The sequence below is a fragment of the Hypanus sabinus genome, chromosome 6, assembly GCF_030144855.1.
Source record: "Hypanus sabinus isolate sHypSab1 chromosome 6, sHypSab1.hap1, whole genome shotgun sequence".
In the NCBI taxonomy this organism is placed as follows: Eukaryota; Metazoa; Chordata; class Chondrichthyes; order Myliobatiformes; family Dasyatidae; genus Hypanus; species Hypanus sabinus.
In genome coordinates, this window is record NC_082711.1 from 81,159,473 (window position 1) to 81,181,596 (window position 22,124).

Below are 22,124 nucleotides of genomic sequence, written 5' to 3' on the forward strand. Positions count from 1 at the left end.
TGACAACAGTGTGTAGAACGTGGAAGATTCTGATGAGGAGGAATACAGTTATGGGAATGTGGAGATAATAAAACTGGTTAGGGGATCATTACTGTAAAAACAGGTACTTGATTGATAACACAACTTCGGAGGGTCAAACGACTAGTTTTGATATTGTACCTTACTATCACTGGATGACTAACTGTATCCACTTATGATAAATCTTGTTTGTTTTTTCAGTCAATTTATCTGATTAACTTTAACAAACAAACCTGATCCAGAATAGCATAAATGCTTAGCAGAACAGATTTTGAATAATTTAACCAGTGGTTCAAGGTATCATTTTTTTTAAATCTGTTCTGTAATGTGCAAAGTTATAGAAATTTTCTTGATATGCTCACAAAGAATTAGATGATTTCTCCTGCCATAAGATTACAGCACTGACCCAACTATAAATCACTTTACAACATATGGGCATGAGTTCTGATGATGCAGTTTCTCTTGCAACTTGTTGGATATGTAGGGAGTTGTGAATTTGTAAGGGGAAAATATTAAGCCGTTCCCATGAATTCTTTTATTATTTGTCATCTATGTATAAACCACCTTAAAACTCATTAATAATGGATTTCATTACTGGAATCTCCCACTTATAATTGATCAATGGGGTCTTTGTTGAAAATGAATGGTCTGCCTTGATTGTCAGTACATAGATTTAATTTTAAGATATCGCTGTTGAGTTTGTTCCAAAATCTGCTATTTATTTATTTATTTATTTATTTATTTGTTTGTTTTTTTTCTCCTTTTTGGGTGGGGTTTTATTAAAAGTTACTGTGGACATACAACATTTTCCAAACTCTCCACTCTGTAGATATTTAACATAGAAAGGCTGTATATAATAACTCCATGATCCTGGTTTATAGCTCTCAAAATTCTCAGTGCATCCAAGAATATTTAAAAGTCAAAAACCCCTCAAACTCATAACAATTCCACATTGGAGCTAGTATAGAACACTTCAAAGATACTGCGGCAAAGAAAATTAAAAAGCTATAAATCTGTCTCCGAGGCATCTTTACAGTCTTTTCTCCACATCAAGAGTCCGCTCAATAAACAATCCCAAGCATTGATAAAATGGTTTCCTCTGCCTGTGCACTGGAGTCTTCCGTCATCTCACTGCCTTTTTATGTTCCACTGAGATAAATTTTTTCCTTAAAATTTTTCTGAGAGAATAACCTGCAGCTGTTCTGTAAACTCTGGGATCTCATCCTTCTCTGTTTATATAGTAATGCCCTTGGAATGGGTTGTTGCTGAATTAGTATGTTGCAGCCACCAAATCTTCCACCTCCACCATAGTTTCCTCCATATGGTCTACCCATTCTTCTACTTTCAAAGTTTCCACCTTTCATTGGTCCAAAATTAGAATTCTGATGATTGTAATTTCCAAAACCATTGAATTTACCGCCACCACCAAAATTTTCTCCATAATTTCCACCATCACAGCCACCACTGATTTTGCCAAATCCTCCACCATATCCAGGGCCACTACCAAAGTTACCACCACCTCCACCATAACCATTGAAATTAGGACCATCGCCAAAACCTCGACCATCTCCAAATCTAGGGCCACCTCCGAAGTTTCCACCATGTCCCATAGGATAATTGTCACCATGACTGTCTCCTCTAAATCCACCACCACCTCCTCGTCCCATCCAGTTATTTTGTGCATCCATTATTTCCTGACGAGATAGAGCTTTTCTCACTTCTGCATTGTGTCCATTAACATAATGATATTTTTGAAGGACTATTTTGTCCACAGGATCATGGTCATTGAATGCTACAAATGCAAGTCCTCTTTTTTTTCCACTTTGCTGATCAGTTTTTACTTCAATGGTTTCTATTTTTCCATAGTTCTTAAAATATGATCAAAGACGATGCTCATCAGTGTCATCTTTTATTCCACCAGCAAATAGTTTTTTCACAGTTAAATGAGCACCTGGCTTCCCAGATTCTTCTCTTACAGCTGCTCTTTTAGGCTCCACCACACGACCATCTATTTTATGAGGTCTGGCAGCCATAGCATCATCAACTTCTTCTGCAGTAGAAAATGTCACAAATCCAAATCCCCTTGATTTTTTGGTTTGAGGATCCCTCATGACCACACAGTCAGTAAGCTTTCCCCATTGCTCAAAGTGGCTTCTTAAATTTTCTTCTGCTGTATTAAAACTGAGGTCATCTATGAACAGCTTACGGTACTGCTCCTTATCCCTGTTCTCCATCCTCTTCAAAAGAAATGTTTGCAAAATAACTGTACTTCAACTCAAATGCTTTGTATTCAGCGCAAAGTTCGCTCTAAATCTAAAGAAAGTCGACGGCTGAGCCGCCTCAGCCAGCACCTCCACTCAGTCCTTGTTCCAAAATTTACAACAAGTGTCATGCACACATATGAATAAGTTTCAGTTTATGACCTTTAGATGGAACTAGTAAACATTAGAAAATAAGCATGTTTTATTTTGCAAAGGACGAATGTTATCATGTATTATAATGATTGAGTGCCATCAATCTATCCAGTCTTCCCTCTTGTGACTAATGTATAATCTGTATGTCATAATATAGGCTAATTTGATCCTTTCCTTGACTATTTGGATAAAATTTGATTTGGAAATTACTTGATTACAGCATCAGTTTTAGGTGAATTTCTTCAAGGGTGAGTAGAATCATCATTTTCCTAATGCATCACAAGATTTTCAAAAATTATATGTAATGTAGATGCTGCAACACATACCATAGAAGTATCATATGAAAAGCAGATAATAGTGCTGAAGATGAGGTAGCTGGTTTACAAACAATTGCAATGTGTAGTGAGAAGAGGCTGTTGGGAAACTTTTAAAAACCTACAGAAGGCAACTAAAAAGTCATTAAGACAGTAAAGATGGAATATAAAAGCTAGGTGATTAATATTAAAACGATACCAAAATTTTCCTCAGATACGTAAGGTACAAAAGAGGCGAGAGTGGATATCGGACAGCTGGAAAGCGATGCTGGAGAGGTAGTAAGGGGGGGGGGGGGGGGACAACGAAATGGCAGATGAAGTTACCATAACTAGAGAGAAGGTGTTCTGGGGATAATTGAAAGGTCTGAAAGTAGATAAGTCACCTGGAAGGTGACTTAAAGGGTTGACGGTGGATATGCAATGGCAAGCATTTAAAGATCGCATGGATGAACTACAACAATTGTTCATCCCAGTTTGGCAAAAGAATAAACCAGGGAAGGTAGTGTACCCGTGGTTGACAAGGGAAATTAGGGATAGTATCAAGTCCAAAGAAGAAACATATAAATTAGCAAAAAAAAAGCGGCACACCAGAGTACTGGGAGAAAATCAGAGACCAGCAGAAGAGGACAAAGGGCTTAATTAGGAAAGGGAAAAAAGATTATGAGAGAAAGCTGGCAGGGAACATAAAAAGTAATTGTAAAAGCTTTTATAGATATGTGAAAAGAAAAAGATTGGTCAAGACAAATGTAGGTCCTTTACAGTCAGAAACAGGTGAATTGATCATAGGGAACAAAGACATGGCAGACCAATTGAATAACTACTTTGGTTCTGTCTTCACTAAGGAGGACATAAATAATCTTCTGGAAATAGTAAGGGACCGAGGGTCTAGTGAGGTGGAGGAACTGAGGGAAATGCATGTTAGTAGGGAAGTGGTATTAGGTAAATTGAAAAGATTAAAGGCAGATAAATCCCCAGGGCCAGATGGTCTGCATCCCAGAGTGCTTAAGGAAGTAGCCCAAGAAATAGTGGATGCATTAGTGATAATTTTTCAAAACTCCTTAGATTCTGGATTAGTTCCTGAGGACTGGAGGGTGGCTAATGTAACCCCACTTTTTAAAAAAGGAGGGAGAGAGAAACCGGGGAATTATAGACCGGTTAGTCTGACATCGGTGGTGGGGAAAATGCTAGAGTTGGTTATCAAAGATGTGATAACAGCACATTTGGAAAGAGGTGAAATCATTGGACAAAGTCAGCATGGATCTGTGAAAGGAAAATCATGTCTGACGAATCTTATAGAATTTTTTGAAGATGTAACTAGTAGAGTGGATAGGGGAGAGCCAGTGGATGTGATATATTTAGATTTTCAAAAGGCTTTTGACAAGGTCCCACACAGAAGATTAGTGTGCAAACTTAAAGCACACGGTATTGGGGGTATGGTATTGATGTGGATAGAGAATTGGTTGGCAGACAGGAAGCAAAGAGTGGGAGTAAACGGGACCTTTTCAGAATGGCAGGCAGTGACTAGTGGGGTACTGCACTAGTACGATATACTATTAATGATTTAGACGAGGGAATTAAATGCAGCTTCTCCAAGTTTGCGGATGACACGAAGCTGGGCGGCGGTTTTAGCTGTGAGGAGGATGCAGGGTGACTTGGATAGGTCAGGTGAGTGGGCAAATTCATGGCAGATGCAATTTAATGTGGATAAATGTGAAGTTATCCACTTTGGTTGCAAGAACAGGAAAACAGATTATTATCTGAACAATGGCCAATTAGGAAAAGGGGAGATGCAAAGAGACCTGGGTGTCATTGTACACCAGTCATTGAAGGCGGGCATGCAGGTACAGCAGGCGGTGAAAAAGGCAAATGGTATGTTGGCATTCATAGCAAAAGGATTTGAGTACAGGAGCAGGGAGGTTCTACTGCAGTTGTACAAGGCCTTGGTGAGATCACACCTAGAATATTGTGTGCAGATTTGGTCCCCTAATCTGAGGAAAGACATTCTTGCCATAGAGGGAGTACAGAGAAGGTTCACCAGATTGATTCCTGGGATGGCAGGACTTTCATATGAAGATAGACTGGATCGACTGGGCTTCTACTCACTGGAATTTAGAAGACTGAGGGGGGATCTTATTGAAAAGTATAAAATTCTAAAGGGATTGGACAGACTAGATGCAGGAAGATTGCTTCCGATGTTGGGGAAGTCCAGAAAGAGGGGGTCACAGTTTAAGGATAAAGGGGAAGCCTTTTAGGACCAAGATGAGGAAAAACTTCTTCACACGGAGAGTGGTGAATCTGTGGAATTCTTTGCCACAGGAAACAGTTGAGGCTGGTTCATTGGCTATATTTAAGAGGAAGTTAGATATGGCCCTTGTGGCTAAAGGGATCGGGGGTATGGAGAGAAAGCAGGTATAGCGTTCTGAGTTGGATGATCAGCCATGATCATACTGAATGGCAGTGCAGGCTCACAGGGCATAATGGCCTACTCCTGCACCTATTTTCTATGTTTCTATGAAAGATGGCATATACCCCAGAGTTCTGAAGGAGGTGGCTGAAGAGTTTATGGAGGCATTAGTAATGATCTTACAAGAATCACTAGATTCTGGAATGGTTCTGGAAGACTGGAAAATTGTAACTGTTACTTCACTGTTCAAGAGGGAGAGAGGCAGAGAAAATGAAGCTATCGGCCAGTTAGTCTGACTGCAGTGATTGGGAAGATGTTGGAGTAGATTATAAGGATGAGGTCTTAGGGTACTTGGATGCATATGATAAAATAGGCTGTAGTCAGCATGGTTTCCACAAAGGAAAATCTTGCCTGACAAATCTGTTTGAAATTCTTTGAAGTAACCAGCTGGAATGACAGGAGAATCAGTTGATGTTGTGTACTTGGATTTTCAGATGGGCTTTGACAAGGTGCCATACACAAGGCTGTTTAACAAGCTACGGACTCATGGTATTACAGGAAAGATTCTAGCATGGATAAAGCAGTGGCTGATTGGCAGGAGGCAAAGAGAGGGATGTGATTGGCTGCTGGAGATGAGTGGTGTTTCTCAAGGGTCTGTATTGGGACCGATTCTTTTTGTTATATGTCAGTGATTTGGATGATGGTATAGATGACTTTGTTGCAAAGTTTGCAAATGATGTGAAGATAGGTGGAGGGGCAGGCAGTTTTGAGGAAGTGGAGAGGCTACAGAAGAACTTGGACAGATTAGGAGAATTGGCAAAGAAATGGCAGATGGAAAACTGTTAGGAAGTGTATAATCCTGTACTTTGATAGAAAAAATTAAACGGTTGAATAAATGGAGAGAGAATACAAGAAACTGAGGCACAAAAGGACTTGGGAGTCCGTGTGCTGGATTCCCTGAAGGTTAATTTGCAGGTTGAGTCTGTGGTGAGGAAGGCAAATGCAATGTTAGCATTCATTTTTAATCCTCACGTATGTGAAAGATGTAAAAAAAATAGTCAATTCAATTCATTTCAAGAGGACTAGAATATTTAAGCAAGAATGCAATATTGAAACTTTATAAGGCACTGGTGAGCCATTACTTGCAGTACTGTGAGAAGCTTTTGGCCTTTAGAATGGATGTGCTGAAACTGAAGGCAATTCAAAGGAGGTTCATGAAAATTATTCTAGGATTGCTTAATCAAACAATATATTTACAATATTATGCAAATATTACTGAAATATTAAATGCACAATGCTGCCCACCCTAGATATTCTCTCTCTTCTCCCCCTCCCATCAGGCAGAAGATCCAAAAGCCTAAAAGCTCCTACCACCAGCACTAGAACATCTTTTGTCTCGTTGCTATAACATTATTGAACAGTACCCAGTATCAAATGGACTGTTGACCTCACAATCTACCTTGTTATGGTCTTTAATCCTGCAATGCATTTTCTCTGTAACTATGACACTTTATTCTGCATTCTGTTACTGGTTTCCCCTTTTACTTTACGTAAATGCCCTGATTAATGAAATGATCTGAATGGATGGCATGCAGAACAAAAGTATTTCATTGTACCTCAGTACATGTGACAGTAATAAACCAATTCACCAAGAAAAGGATGATGAATGTAGTAAGACACTAAAGCTTATTTTTCCTGATAAAAATCTGAGGTTTTAGAGAGTTTGCTGAATATGCTAATAGGTAAGGATAAACAGCTTGAATTTGCATCACACATTCCATGCATGAAAATATTCCAAGATACTTAGCAAGAAAGCTCATTAACTGAACTTGATACTATGGTACAAAGATGTAAACAAACAATCAACAACTTCCTCACAACTAGTTTTGAGTTCACAAAAGATGAAAACGAAGGATAGCATAGATAATCCCCAGATTTTGCCACTCACTTACATACTAATTCAATTTATCGTTACCAATCAACGTGCCAAACCATACATCTTTAGTACACAGGAAAGAACTGGAGCAGCCAGAGGAATCGCGTGTGGTCATAGAGTATGTAAGCTCAACATAGACAGCATAGAGATCATGATTGAACTTGGATCACAGATTTGCACAGCTCACGAATACCTTATGATTTTAGTCCCTGAGACTGACATGAGAACACCCTTTAGAAGGGTGAACCCAAGGGGAGCATCTAGCTCGGACAGTGTTTCTGGCTGAATACTAAACACCATTGCTGATCAGCTGGCTGGAGTGTTCACTGATATCTTTAACCTCTCATTTTGGCAGTCTGAGAGGAACCCACCTGCTTTAATCAAGCTTCAGTTATACAGGGCCTAAGAAGAACATGGTAACCTGCCTCAATGTCTATCATCCAGTCATACTTATAGCCACTGTGATGAAGTGCTTTGGGAGGTTGGTAATGAAATGCATTAACTCTTGCCTGACAAGCAACTTGGATCCACTTAAGTTTGCCTATCATCAGAACAGGTCCACAACAGATGCCATTTCATTGGCTCTTCACTCAACCCTGGAACATCTGGACAGCAAGATTCATACATCAGGATGCTCTTCAATAACTGCAGCTTGGTGTTCAATACTATCATCTAATCAATTCTATCAGCTTCAAGATCTTGGCCTCATTAACTCCTTGTGCAATTGGACCCTTGATTTCCTCACTTGCATACCCACTTACAAAAATATCTCCTCCACAATCTTTACGTGTTTTATACTTGTGACTGTGTGGCTAAGCACAGCTCCAATACCATCTTTAACTTTGCTGATGACACCATTGTTGTCTGAATCAAAAGTGGTGATGAATCAGCATATAAAGGGAGATTGAAAATCTAGCTGAGTTGTGCCACAAGAACCTCTCACTCAGTGGCAGCTGATTATTGAATTCAGGAGAGATACATGAGCCAGTCCTCATTGGGGGATCAGAGGTGGAGATGGTCAGCAACTTTAAATTCCTCAGTGGTATCATTTCAGAGGATATTTCCTGGTCCAGCATGTAAGTGCCATTACAAAGAAACCACTGCAATACCTCTACTTCTTTAGAAGGTTTGTGAAGATTCGACATGTCATCTAAAATTTCAAGCTTCTAAAGATGTATGTTGGAGAGTGACTGACTGTCTCACAGCCTGGTATGGAAACACCAACACCCTTGAATTGAAAATCCTATGAAAAGTAGAGGATATGGTTCCAGCCCATCATGGGTAAAGTCTGCACCACCATTTAGCACATCTGTATGAGGTGCTATTGCAGGAAAACTGTATCCGTCATCAAAGACCTCCCCACCATCTAGACCATGCTTTATTTTCAATGCTGCCATCAGGAAGAAGATACAGGAGCCTCACAGCCCATATCACCGGGTTTAGAAACAGTTATTACCCCTCTACCATCAGGCTCTTGAGCTAGAGGGGATAACTTCACTTCACTTAATTCACATCATCATGGAATGGTTCCCACAACCCAGGCACAGCTTCACTTTTAAGAACTCATCAACTCATGTTCTTGATATTTATTATTATTATTTATTTTTCTTCTGTTTTTGCAGAGTTTGTTGTCTTTTGCACATTCATTGTGTTTCCAGCCTGTTAGTGCAGTGTTTCATTGATTCAGTTGTGTTTCTTTGATTTACTGTATATGCCAGCAAGAAAATGAATCTCGGGGTTGTATATGATGACATTTGCAGTTGCAAGAAAAAGTTAGTGAACCCTTTGCAATTACCTGGTTTCGGCATTAATTACTCATGAAATGTGTTCTGATTTTTATCTGTCACAATAATAGACAGCACAATAGACAATATTGTAATTTTAATGTCTTTATTGAACATTTTATTTAATCAATCACAGTTCAGAATGAAGAAAGTATGTGAACCCTTGAATTTAATAACTAGTAGAACCTCCTTGAGCAGCAGTAACTGTTAGCAAATTTTTTCCTACAGCTGCTGATCAGACTTGCACAATGTTGAGGAGGAATTTTAGACCATTCCTCCATATAAAACTGTTACAATTCATCAATATTTCTGGAATAGCTTGCACGAACAGCCCTCTTCAGGTCATGCCACAGCATTTCAATTGGGTTAAGTTCTGGACTCTGACCAAGCTATTCTGAAACATGAATTTTCTTTTTAAACCATTCTGATGTTGATTTACTCTTGTGGTATTGTCTTGTTGCTTCATCCAACTTCTATTAAGTTTCAGATGATGGACCACTACCTTGACATTGTCCTGTAAAATGTCTTGATATAATTTTAAAATCATTGCTCCCTTGACTATTGCAAGCTGCCCAATCCCTGCAGGCAGAAAAGCAGCCCCAAACCATGATGCTCCTTCCACCATGCTTCACAGTTGTAATGAGGTTTTGCTGTTGGTATGCATTGCCCTTTTTTTCTACAAACATAGTGGTGTGCATTTCTGTCTCATCTGTCCACAGAGCATTGCTCCAGCAACACTGTGGACAATCAAGGTGGTCTTTTTCAATCTTCAGATGTGCAGCAATTTTTTTTTTAATTTTTTTTTTGCAGAGCAGTGGTTTTCTCCATGGTGTCCTTCCATAAGCACCATTCTTGGTCAGCATTTTTCTTATAGTGGACACATGAACAGAGACTTTGGCAAGTTCTGGAGATTTCTGTAGGTCTTTTGCTGTTACCATAGATTCTTTTTCACCTCTTTCAGCATTGCACATTTTGCTGTTGGTGTGATCTTTGCAGGATGCCCACTGCTAGGGAGAGTAGTAACAGTACTGAATTTCCTCCATTTGTAGACTATTTCTCTTTAATGGACTGATGAGCATTCAGGTCTTTTGTAGTGTTTTCGTCATGCATTTCTACAATTTTTCTTCTAAGGTCCTTTGAAAATCATTCTGATTGAAGCATGGCACACATAAACAGATCTTTCTTGAGAAGAGCTGGCTCTGTCAGTAACGTGATCTGTGTGTCTTTTTTGTAGGACAGGACACCTCTACAACCCACACCTCCAATCTCATCTCATTGATTGGAACACCTGACTCTAAATAGTATTTGTAGAAGACATTACTCCAGAAGTTCACTTACTTTTTTTGAAAGTGGACTGTGATTGTTTAAATGGTGTACTCAGTGTTGACCAGAAGTACAGTTGTCTGTGATTAGTTTAGGTGGATGGTGTTTGTCTATGATTTGTGACCTAGATGAAAATCAAACCACATTTTATGAGTAATTAATGCAGAAAACCAAGTATTGACAAAGGGTTCACAAACTTTTTCTTGCAACTGTATGTACTTTGGTAATCTACTTTGAACTTTGTCGATATGAAGTTGTAGGTCTATTGAGTGCACAACTACACTACCTCTTCAAAGCTGTCCACCTATTGAGACATATGTGCATAGATGTTCTGAAGTTCAGAAAAAATGAGTGTGATGTCATTTTAGTGTTTCTAATAAAGATATTGGCGGAAAAGATGCTGAGAGGCAGTTTCATCTGGGTAGAAAGCCAATGATTATGGATTTGGGATTTTAGACCTGAAATGACACAATAAGAATTTTCTCCTCAGAGTTATTTGAATTGTTTTATTTTGTATAGTGTTCAATTAACCTTATAGGTAGAAGAATGTGGGATTTAGATGACATTTGCTTGACATGTACACACAAATTCTAACATTAGTTGTAATTTTGGACACTTGGGAAATGGCTACATGTAGAGAAAATGTGGGAAAATTATGTTGAATGGAAGGTCAGTCATGATTTTTGTTAAAGGGTATAGCAGGTTTAAAGGGCTACATTTCAAGACATGATTTTATTTATTGGGTTCTTACTGTTTGGAACAGTACAGACAAGTTATTGGTTTCATATATAAAGTACTTATTGTGCTTCATTGCATCCAGTGATTTAAAATTAAACTTGCTACCCATCTATCATCCTGATTTCCATATGTAGATGTTATACATATTTTAAACAAATTTATCCAAATGTGTTGTGAATAGCTGAGGCTACATCAATAATCCTTATAGCACCTCACTAGTTACAGATTATTGATCTATTTATTGCCATTGCTTTCTATCAATTAGCCAATCTTCTATCTGTGCCTGATAGAAAGGTGTTGAATCTTTTGATACAGGCCAGGAAGTGACAGAGAATTTACTGCACTGTAAATCATGAATTTCACTCAGGTGATGAGAAGGTAATATGTCAGTCTCCCAAATGACAGAGAGAAATGTTTAGCTTTTTGGCATTAGCAGAGAAAGGAACTAGGAGACAAAGTTGCTCAGGAAATATTGCATCAAAAAGGAAACCTTTGGTTAATTAAATCCCAGGCATTAGGAGCAAAGCAAAATTAATATGTTTCAATTAAAGTTATAATTCACTTTTATAAGGAAAATATTCCATTTTTCTATTTTACATACATAGTGGTGAACTTGGCAAGAATAGTGATGTTAAAATTTCTTGTATTTGCATGTAAATGTTAAATTGATAAAGTTGAATGTCTAGAAAGCGTTCTCTTCACTTGGGTTTTACTTTGATCATGCAACTTTTGAATTGTATTTTAGTATCTCTACTCTCAGTTTTTGATATGCAGAGCTATGAAGTTCATGTTCAGAACAAAAGCTGCTTCCGTGAGTAACTTTTCCAAGCTTAGAACTGGTACCAGGTTTGATATTTATAAAGAAATAAAAGGATAGGAGGATATATAAATATACAACATGCTGAGATGTTGTAAATCCAGAATTTGTCCACTTCGTTTTTTAATGTCTAAGATGAATTTTTTGACCACGTTGTTTTCATGAGGAATTGGAAATATCTTTTGCATTAGCACCTGTTGGCTTCAATTGAAGTTCAAAAATAGAAACCTATTATAACCTTAAAGGGTACACCAGTTAGGATGAACCTTGTTCACTTTTTCTAATTCAGTACTTGGCAGTTCTCATATTGCATACAAGTTAATTTCCATATAAGTTAGAAATGCAAAGCAGCTGCCATCCCACATCTGTATGAAATTGTTTTGTTAGTGTGTAAACAAAAGCTACATCTTTAAGATCACTCTTCCAACTGTTTGATAGGGAATTTCAACCATCTGCTATTGCCTGTCTTTGCTATTGTTTGATAGTCCTTAGAGTTGCAGATGACTTGTTTTCAATCTGGTTTTGTGGATTCTGAGGTGTTTAATGGGGTGGAAAGCCTAATACATTTGGTGGGGTGAGCTTCTCAGTTTGCCCAATGAATAGACTTTATCTTTTCAATACCATTCGAAATGCTACTCCTTCATTTTGAGCAGTTTGTAGTCATTTTATAAGGTGTAACTTTGTATGTGTGTGCATACTAATGTATAAATGCACATATTAGAGAAAGTTTCATCCAAAGTTAATTGTTGCATTTGGCTGAAAAGATGAATGTGATTTTAAGAGATACAAATAAATTGTGTAACTATAGATGACCTTCAAAGTTATGTTCAGATTTCTTATAGGGCAGACTTTTAATATTACCTCTTTGCATGTCTACCTTACACAAATCATTAAAATTGGGAAGGCAAATTGCAGAAATAAACGCATGTACCCAGAAGTTAATTGAGTTAATTTCAAAGCCTTGTAAACCTTCAAAGCATGTGATGCCCAAAATGTAAGCTGCTGGACAGACTTTACAAGTACAGTGATGCGAAGGATATCAGTAAGAGTAGGGTAAGAATGGTGTATAGTTTGTGGGAACCAAATAGAGATTGGTAGAGATTAGCTGGATGATGTTGAAATTGGGTGTGTGGTCAGTGTGCAAGTGGCATCACAGATTGGTAAGAGTTGGACTGAAGGATAGAAGGATAATTGGATCAAGAGGTTAGTGGTGAAGGTGTTAGGTTGGGACTTGCAAAGAGAAATGAAGAGGAGGCAAGACAAATGGAGAATCAGATACTGCAGTAACTAGTGTGAACCTATCAATTGTAGATCTCAGTGCTGTACTTAGTAAGTCTTCATATTGAATTAATGTCTGCTTCTCTGATTGACCACACCATCCTTCCGTGCATATATAGATGAAAACCACATGAATAACGTTCACAATTGAACACCATTGTGCATGTTTGGGGTGTCCCATTAGATAAGTGGAGGCCTTGAAACTAGACATTATATTACTCAGAATGAATAACTGATTTTTCCTTTTAGTCTTTCATATTCTATTGAAATTTAATTTGTAATATAATGTTACACCATCTGTTTTCTGTCAATTCAAGTCCTCTGTTTCATGACTGAGTGTTTTTTAAATAACCTTTAAAGTAAAGGGATAATTCTAAGTCTGTGGGGAAAATATTTGATTAGACCAGAATTCAAAGATTGTTGTTAAAGCAGAATGCCAGAAATGTTAAACAATTTTTAAAGAACATTGGCTGCAATTTAAATGCAGTAGCACACAATGGAAAAGTTCATTAATTACATAGTTATAAATTGGTATGATTTTTTTCTATGTGCTTTTCACCTTTCATTATTTAGATTGAGATGATTGAAATATAAGCAGGGGAAAACAGCAATGCTGCTGAAAGCATTTTGTAAATGAAGAAATACTGCTTTTCCTTGATTTACGAAAATTAACTTTATTCCTTTATCAGAAAGGGTCAAGCTATGATGTGATGTGACAAATATGTAATGTGTAGTATCATTTTGCTCAGCATGTAGATACTTAAAATGTATACAGAAATAATTATGTAACTTGTCCTGCTCAGTAATTTGAAACAAATTCCATAACATATGCACATTACTAACAGTTTACTGTCTATCTATATGGTCTCTGAACATTTGACAGTTAATAGTCAATACAGAGTCTGAATCTGTGGCTCAGAAGGGTAGGGAAGGGAAGAGAAAGGCAATAGTGATAGGGGACTCTATAGTTAGGGGTCAGACAGACGATTCGTTGGACACAGGAAAGAAATTCGGATGGTAGTTTGCCTCCCAGGTGCCAGGGTCTGAGATGTTTCAGATCGCATCCAAGATATCCTGCGGTGGGAAGGAGAACAGCCAGAGGTTGTGATACCTATTGGTGCGAATGACATAGGTAGGAAAAGGGAACAGATCCTGAAAAAAAAGACTACAGGGAGTTAGGAAGGAAGTTGAGAAGCAGGACTGCAAAGGCAGTAATCTCGGGATTACTCCCTGTGCCACAGGACAGTGAGAATAGGAGTAGAATGAGGTGGAGGATAAATGCATGGCTGAGGGATTGGAGCAGGAGGCAGGGATTCAGATTTCTGATCATTGGGACCTCTTTTGGGACAGGTGTGACGTGTACAAAAAGGTTGGATTGCACTTGAATCCAGGGGGCCAATATCCTGGTGGGGAGGTTTGCTAAGGCTACTGGGGAGAGTTTAAACTAGAATTGTTGGAAGGTGGGAACCAAACTGAAGAGACTGGGGAAGAGGAGGTTAGCTCACAAATAGAGAAAGCTCGTAGACATTGTGAGAGGGAGGATAGGCAGTTGATAGAGAAGGGACGCGCTCAGACCGAAGGCTTGAGATGTGTCTGTTTCAATGCAAGGAGTGTTGTGAACAAAGTGGATGAGCTTAGAGCGTGGATCAGTACTTGGAGATATGATGTGGTGGCCATTACAGATACTTGGATGGCTCAGGGACAGGATTGGTTACTTCAAGTGCCGGGTTTTAGATGTTTCAGAAAGGACAAGAAGGGAGGCAAAAAAGGTGGGGGCATGGCACTGTTCATCAGAGATAATATCAGGGCTTCAGAAAAGTTGGACACTACGGAGGGATTGTCTACGGCAGGGGTCGGCAACCTTTACCACTGAAAGAGCCATTTGGACCCGTTTCCCACAGAAAAGAAAACACTGGGAGCCACAAAACCCGTTTGACATTTAAAATGAAATAACACTGCATACAACGTTTTTTTTGCCTTTATGCTATGTATAAACAAACTATAATGTGTTGCATTTATGAAATCGATGAACTCCTGCAGAGAAAACGAAATTACATTTCTGCATGCAACAAAAAAATTTTGAACTCCGAAAAAAAGATGTTGGGTTGAAGGTTACTTTTAAGTAAAATACTCAATGTCTATTTGAGTCCTTCTTGTATTTATGAAAAACGCCGAACTTAAATTGTCCGCCAGCAGCAAACCAAAAATAACGTCAGCCAGCTGTCAACCTGAAAAATAAAAGGACTATTTCACTGAACAATGAAAAAATATGAATATATGTAAAATAATAGGCAATTAAAATATTTATCATACTTGGTTAATGGGATTTCTGCTCCTGGACCTCAGCGCACAGCGTCTGCACATCAGGGCTGTATGACGTCACCTTCATCTTTACATAGGATCGCAAGCTGTCATCTGTGAGGCGTGCGCGATGTTTGTTTTTAATAAAGTTCATGCTGGAGAACACCTGCTCACATACATATGTGGATCCAAAGATCGACAGGACTCCAAGCGCATACTTTTTAATGTTTACATAAATGTCGGGGATAGCATTCCATGTTTCGAACACAAGTTTGTCCGGTTTGAGGAGGTTTTCAATATCACTCCATTTGTGATTCTGAGCAAGAATGGCCTTCTGACGGGCAACATCTTCAAGGTCTGCTGTCAAGCATCTAAACTTGGACACCCATATGTCTTTGTCGACTATGTCGACCAGTTCCATCTCAAGATCAGGTTGACTCACACCTGCCAATGCAGTCGTATTCAGTAGGGATGGATCGATGCTTAGGGGAGTGACCGCGAAGGATAATGTGTTTTTTTCCTCTCTGTACTCACAGAAGCGTTTCCCAAACGATGTTTGCAGAATGTAAATACTCCAAATTTATCATGTCGTGAGATTGTTTGAACTCTCTCAAATTGGAAGTGAGACATTGTGCCTTTCTGTAAATCTCTGGCAAGCACTGTCAACTTGCGCTCGAATGCCAAAACATCCTCCAACATGTGCAGGGCTATGCGTCCTTTCCCCTGAAGAGCTGTGTTCAGGTGCGCTGTCATGTCTACCATGAAGTGTAGCTTTTACAGCCACTCTGGCTGTTCCAGCTCAGGAAAGGTGAGCCCTTTGCTGCCCAGGAAAGTTTTCACTTCTTCCAGACACGCGACAAAGCGTTTCAGCACCTCCCCTCTTGACAGCCACCAGACTTTGTTGTGCAGCAGGAGATCAGAATATGCGCTTTCCAGCTCGTCCAGTAACAAACGGAATTGACGGTGATTTAAACTTTTTGCCATTATTTTATTGACAATCTGAATGACAACATCCATTACTTCTGTGCATTCCGGAGGAAATGTTTGAGCGCACAGTGCCTCTTGGTGCAAGATGCAGTGAAAAGTCAGCAGCTTTCTGTCCAGCGACTTCTGCAGTAAAGCCACAAATCCCTTGTGCGCTCCTGTCATACTTGGTGCCCCATCAGTAGCTACTGACACCAGGTGGGTGGTCTTTATTCCTTTGGCTCTTGAACAATTCAAGACAGCCTCACAGATGTCCTGCCCCCGTGTTTGGCCTTTTAGAGGTATCAACTCAATCATTTCTAACTGTGGCCCGGCAGAGTTTACATCCCGGCAGAACAGCGCTGTTTGTTCAATATCACCTTTGTCTTTAGACTCGTCACAGGCAATCGAGTAGGCCACAGCTGAATTGATGTGTTTAGTTTGCTGTCTTGTGATGTCTTCTGCCATTTTTATGGTTCTGTCTTTGACAGTCTTTGCAAGAGGAGCATATCCCTGATTTTCTGCACAATTTCACTCTTGTTTTTAAAGTCCGTGAATAGATGTTCTGAAATCTTAATGAAAGATTCTTTTATATATTCACCATCTGTAAACTGCTTCCCGTGCCTGACTATTTCCTGAGCGGTAACAAAACTAGCATATGTAGTTGATTTTCCAGACTTCATCCACTACTTGAAATGATTTTTGCTCAGATCAACCTTCCGCATCAGTTCCGAAACGGCTTTTTTTCTCTCATCTTCATCCAGATATTTTTGAGCAAAGGCTGCATGTTTATTCTGGAAATGTCTTGCGACTTTTGACTTCTTGTTGTTTGCTAGTTTCTCATTGCATATTAAGCATACCGGTAAACCAGTCTCGTCAGCAGTGAAAGCAAATGAATCTGCCCACGTATCATTAAACGTTCTGTTTTCTTCAGTCACTTTTCTTTTTTTAGAATTCTCCATAGTTAGCCTACCTTGGATCGAAAAATTAAAGAAATCGCACACTGGCAGGTGTCAGGCATTGGCAGTGATTACGTATATTAATAGCGACAAAAAACACGTTTTATTTAGATTGTACAAGATCACCATAATCTTCAAATTTAGAATTACATTTCAAAAACTAACAAACTAACATAAAATACATTTTAATTAAATACTCATCATTTATTTTCCAAAGCCACAGGGAGCCGCGGCACAGAGATGAAAGCGCCGCGGGTTGCCGACCTCTGTCGGTGGAGGTTAGGAACAAAAATTGGTCAATAACTTTACTGCATGTTTTTTATAGACTGCCCAATAGTAACAGGGATATCAAGGAGCAAATAGGGAAATAGATCTTGGAACGCTGTAATAATAACAGAGTTGTCATAATGAGAGATTTTAATTTCCCAAATATTGATTGGCATCTCCCTAGAGCGAGAGGTTTAGATGGGGTGGAGTTTGTTATGTGTGTTCTGGAAGGTTCCTTGACATAGTATGTAGATAAGCCCACAAGAGGAGAGGCTGTACTTGGTATTGGGAAATGAACCTGGTCAGGTGTCAGATCTCTCAGTGGGAGAGCACTTTGGAGATAGTGATCATAATTCTATCTCCTTTACAATAGCATTGGAGAGATATAGGAACAGACAAGTTAGAAAAATGTTTAATTGGTGTAAGGGGAATTATGAGGCTATCAGGCAGGAAATTCAAGGCTTAACTTGGAAACCAATGTTCTCAGGAAAAAGTACAGAAGAAATGTGGCAAATGTTCAGGGGGATATTTGTGTGGAGTTCTGTATAGGTACATTCCAATGAGACAGGGAACTTATGGTAGTGTACAGGAACCATGGTGTACAAAGGCTGTAATAAATCTAGTCAAGAAAAGTTTACAAAAGGTTCAGAGAGCTAGGTAATGTTAGAGATCTAGAAGATTATACGACTACTAGGAAGGAGCTTAAGAAGGAAATTAGGAGAGCCAGAAGGGGCCATGAGAAGGCCTTGGCAGGCAGAATAAAGGAAAGCCCCAAGGCATTCTACAAGTATGTGAAGAGCAAGAGGATAAGATGTGAAAGAATAGGACCTATCAAGTGTGACAGTGGGAAAGTGTGTATGGGACCAGAGGAAATAGCAGAGATACTTAATGAATACTTCAGTATTCACTATGGAAAATGATCTTAATGATGACTTGCAGCAGACTGATAAGCTTGAGCATGTAAATATTAAGAAAGAGGATGTGCTGGAGCTTTTGGAAAGCATCAAGTTGGATAAGTCGCCGGGACCGGATGAAATGTACCCCAGGCTATTGTGGGAGGCGAGGGAGGAGATTGCTGAGCCTCTGGCGATGATCTTTGCATCACCAATGGGGATGGGAGAGTTTCCAGAAGATTGGAGGGTTGCAGCTGTTGTTCCTTTATTCAAGAAAGGGATTAGATAGCCCAAGAAATTATAGACCAGTGAGTCTTACCTCAGTGGTTGGTCAGTTGATGGAGAAGATCCTGAGAGGCAGGATTTATGAACATCTGGAGCAGTCAGCATGGCTTCTGAAGGGCATGTCATGCCTCACAAGCTTGATTGAATTTTTTGAGGATGTGACTAAACACATTGAAGGAAGAGCAGTAGATGCAGTGTATATGGATTTCAGCAAGGCATTTGATAAGGTACCCCATGCAAGGCTTAATGAGAAGGTAAGGAGGCATGGGATCCAAGGGAAAGTTGCTTTGTGGATCCAGAACTGGCTTGCCCACAGAAGACAAGAGTGGTTGTAGACGGGTCATATTCTGCATGGAGTTTGGTCACCGGTGGAGTGCCTCAGGAATCTGTTCTGGGACCCTTACTCTTCATGAACTTTATAAATGACCTGATATGAGGAAGTGGAGGGATGGGTTAGTAAGTTTGCTGATGACACAAAGGTTGCAGATGTTGTGGATAGTGTGGAGAGCTGTCAGAGGTTACAGCAGGACATTGATAGGATGCAAAGCCGGGCTGAGAAGTGGCAGATGGAATTCAACCCAGATAAGTGTGAAGTGTTTAATTTTGGTGGGTCAAATATGATGGCAGAATATAGTATTAATGGTAAGACTCTTGGCAATGTAGAGGATCACGGGAATCTTGGGGTCCAAGCCCATTAGACACTCAAAGCAGCTGCGCAGGTTGACGCTGTGGTTAAGAAGGTGTATGGTGTATTGGCCTTCATCAATCGTGGAAATGAACGTTGGAGCTGAGAGGTAATGTTACCGCTACATAGGACCCTGGTCAGGCCCCACTTAGAGTACTGTGCTCAGTTCTGGTCGCCTCTGTACAGGAAGGATGTGGAAGCCATAGAAAGGGTGCAGAAGAGATTTACAAGGTGTTTCCTGGATTGGGGAGCATGCCTTATGAGAATAGGTTGGGTAAATTTGGCCTTTTCTCCTTGGAGCGAAGGAGGATGAGAGGTGACCTTATAGAGGTGTACAAGATGATGAGAAGTATTGAACATGTGGACAGTCAGAGGCTTTTTCCCAGGGCTGAAATGGACACAGGTTTAAGGTGCTGGGTAGTAGATACAGAGAAGATGTCAGGGGTAAGTTTTTTACTCGGGGAGTGGTGAGCACGTGGAATGGGCTGCTGGCAACAGTGGTGGAGGTGGATACGATAGGGTCTTTTAAGAGGCTTTTAGATAGGTACGTGGAGCTTAGTAAAATAGAGGGCTATAGGTATGCCTAGTAATTTCTAAGGTAGGGTCATGTTCAGCACATCTTTGTGGGCCAAAGGGCCTGTATTGTGCTATAGGTTTTCTAGGTTTCTATCCTATAAGCCAAAGAAGGACAATTTTCCTTCCCTGAAGGGCCTTAGTGAGCCATGTGGGTTTTTAATTGCTGTTCAATAGTTTCATGGTTAACATTATTAAATGTGGGTTAAATTAGTGTGTATAGTATTTTTTCATACACATAATGTGATATGTCTAATGTGTACTTATTGAAGCATGAATAAATGTGGCACTATTGGTGGGTAACACACAGCTCGAACTACATCATCAAGTTTGCTGATGACACAACCGTGTTGAGTCTCATCTGCAAGAACGATGAGTCAGCATACAGAGAGGAGGTGCAGCGGCTAACGGACTGGTGCAGAGCCAATAACCTGTCTCTGAATGTAAACAAAACCAAAGAGATGGTTGTTGACTTTAGTAGGGCAGGGAGTGACTACTCTCCACTGAACATCGACGGCTCCTTGGTAGAGATCATTAAGAGCACCAAATTTCCAGGTGTTCACCTGGCGGAGAATCTCACCTGGTCCCTCAACACCAGCTCCATAGCAAAGAAAGCCCAGCAGCGTCTCTACTTTCTATGAAGGCTGAGGAAAGTCCATCTCCCACCCCACCCCCCCCCCCCCAATCCTCCTCACACTCTACAGGAGTTGTATTGAGAGCATCCTGAGCAGCTGCATCACTGCCTGGTTCAGAGATTGCACCATCTCGGATCGCAAGACCCTGCAGCGGCTAGTGAGGTCAGCTGAGAAGGTCATCGGGGTCTCTCTTCCCACCATTTTCACTACACGCTGCACCCACAAAGCAAACAGCATTATGAAGGACTGCACACGCCCCTCATACAAACTCTTCTCCCTCCCACCATCTGGGAAAAGACACAGAAGCATTCGGGCTCTCATGACCAGACTATGTAACAATTTCTTCCCCCAAGTTATCAGACTCTTTAATACCCAGAGTCTGGACTGACACCAACTTACTGCCCTCTATTGTGTCTATTGTCTTGTTTATTATTTATTGTAATGCCTGCACTGTTTTTCTCTTTCCATCTTTTTATTATCATTATTAATAACAAAATAAAATTGGTACATAGATAATGGGATTACAAATGTACATATTTCAACTAACTATAAAAGAATACAAAAACAATGATTACAGTATAAATGAGTATTCCCACATCATAAATGATATACAAATAAACAAGGCAAACCTAGATGTATCATAGTATAGAATAGAAAAAAGAAAAAGGAAACAAAAAAAATTATTATGCAAAAAACTAATCTAAAATCTAATAACTAATAGAGGGAAAAAAAGAAAAAAGAGAAGGAAAAAAAGGGCTGTTTATAATATCTCACAAAAATACCAAATCATCAGTGTTGTCAACTCCAATCCTCTCGACATATATGAAAACAAAACTGGAAAATCAAACAGGCTTGGAACAGGGTCATATTACAGCATATGAAAATACTGAATAAATGGTCTCCATATCTTTTCAAATTTAGTAGAAGTGTCAAATACACTGCTTCTAATTTTTTCTAAATTCAAACATAACATAGTTTGAGAAAACCAATGAAATACAGTAGGAGGATTAATTTCCTTCCAATTCAACAAAATAGATCTTCTAGCCATTAGTGTAAGAAATGCATTCATTCGACAAGCGGAAGAAGATAAATGAAGTGAGTCCATCATTGGTAAACCAAAGATTGCGGTAATAGGATGGGGTTGTAAATCAATGTTCAATACCTCAGATAATATCAAAAATATCTTTCCAATATTTTTTCAAAAGCGGACACGACCAGAACATATGAGTTAAAAATGCTATTTCAGATTAACATCTATCACAAATGGGATTTATATAGAAATAAAAATGAGCCAATTTGTCCTTGGACATGTGTGCCCTGTGCACAACCTTAAACTGTATTAGTGAATGTTTGGCACATATAGATGATGTATTAACTAATTGAAGAATTTTATCCCAATTCTCAATAGGAATAATAAGGTTAAGCTCTCTTTCCCGATCATTTTTCGTCTTATAAAGGGGCTCTGAATGTATCTTCATAATTATATTATAAAGTTTTGATATAAGCCCTTTCTGAAAAGGGTTTAGTTCAAACAAAT

General features: G+C 39.3%; 1 protein-coding gene and 1 pseudogene across 3 annotated transcripts in view; one reads left to right on the plus strand and one right to left on the minus strand.

The window, feature by feature from the left end:
- The window catches only part of galnt1 (UDP-N-acetyl-alpha-D-galactosamine:polypeptide N-acetylgalactosaminyltransferase 1), a 145,855-nt gene that overhangs the window by 65,948 nt on the left and 57,783 nt on the right, over positions 1–22,124 (plus strand). The gene's annotated exons all lie outside the window — the stretch shown is intronic.
- LOC132394937 (heterogeneous nuclear ribonucleoproteins A2/B1-like) lies at positions 1,158–6,514 on the minus strand (annotated as a pseudogene).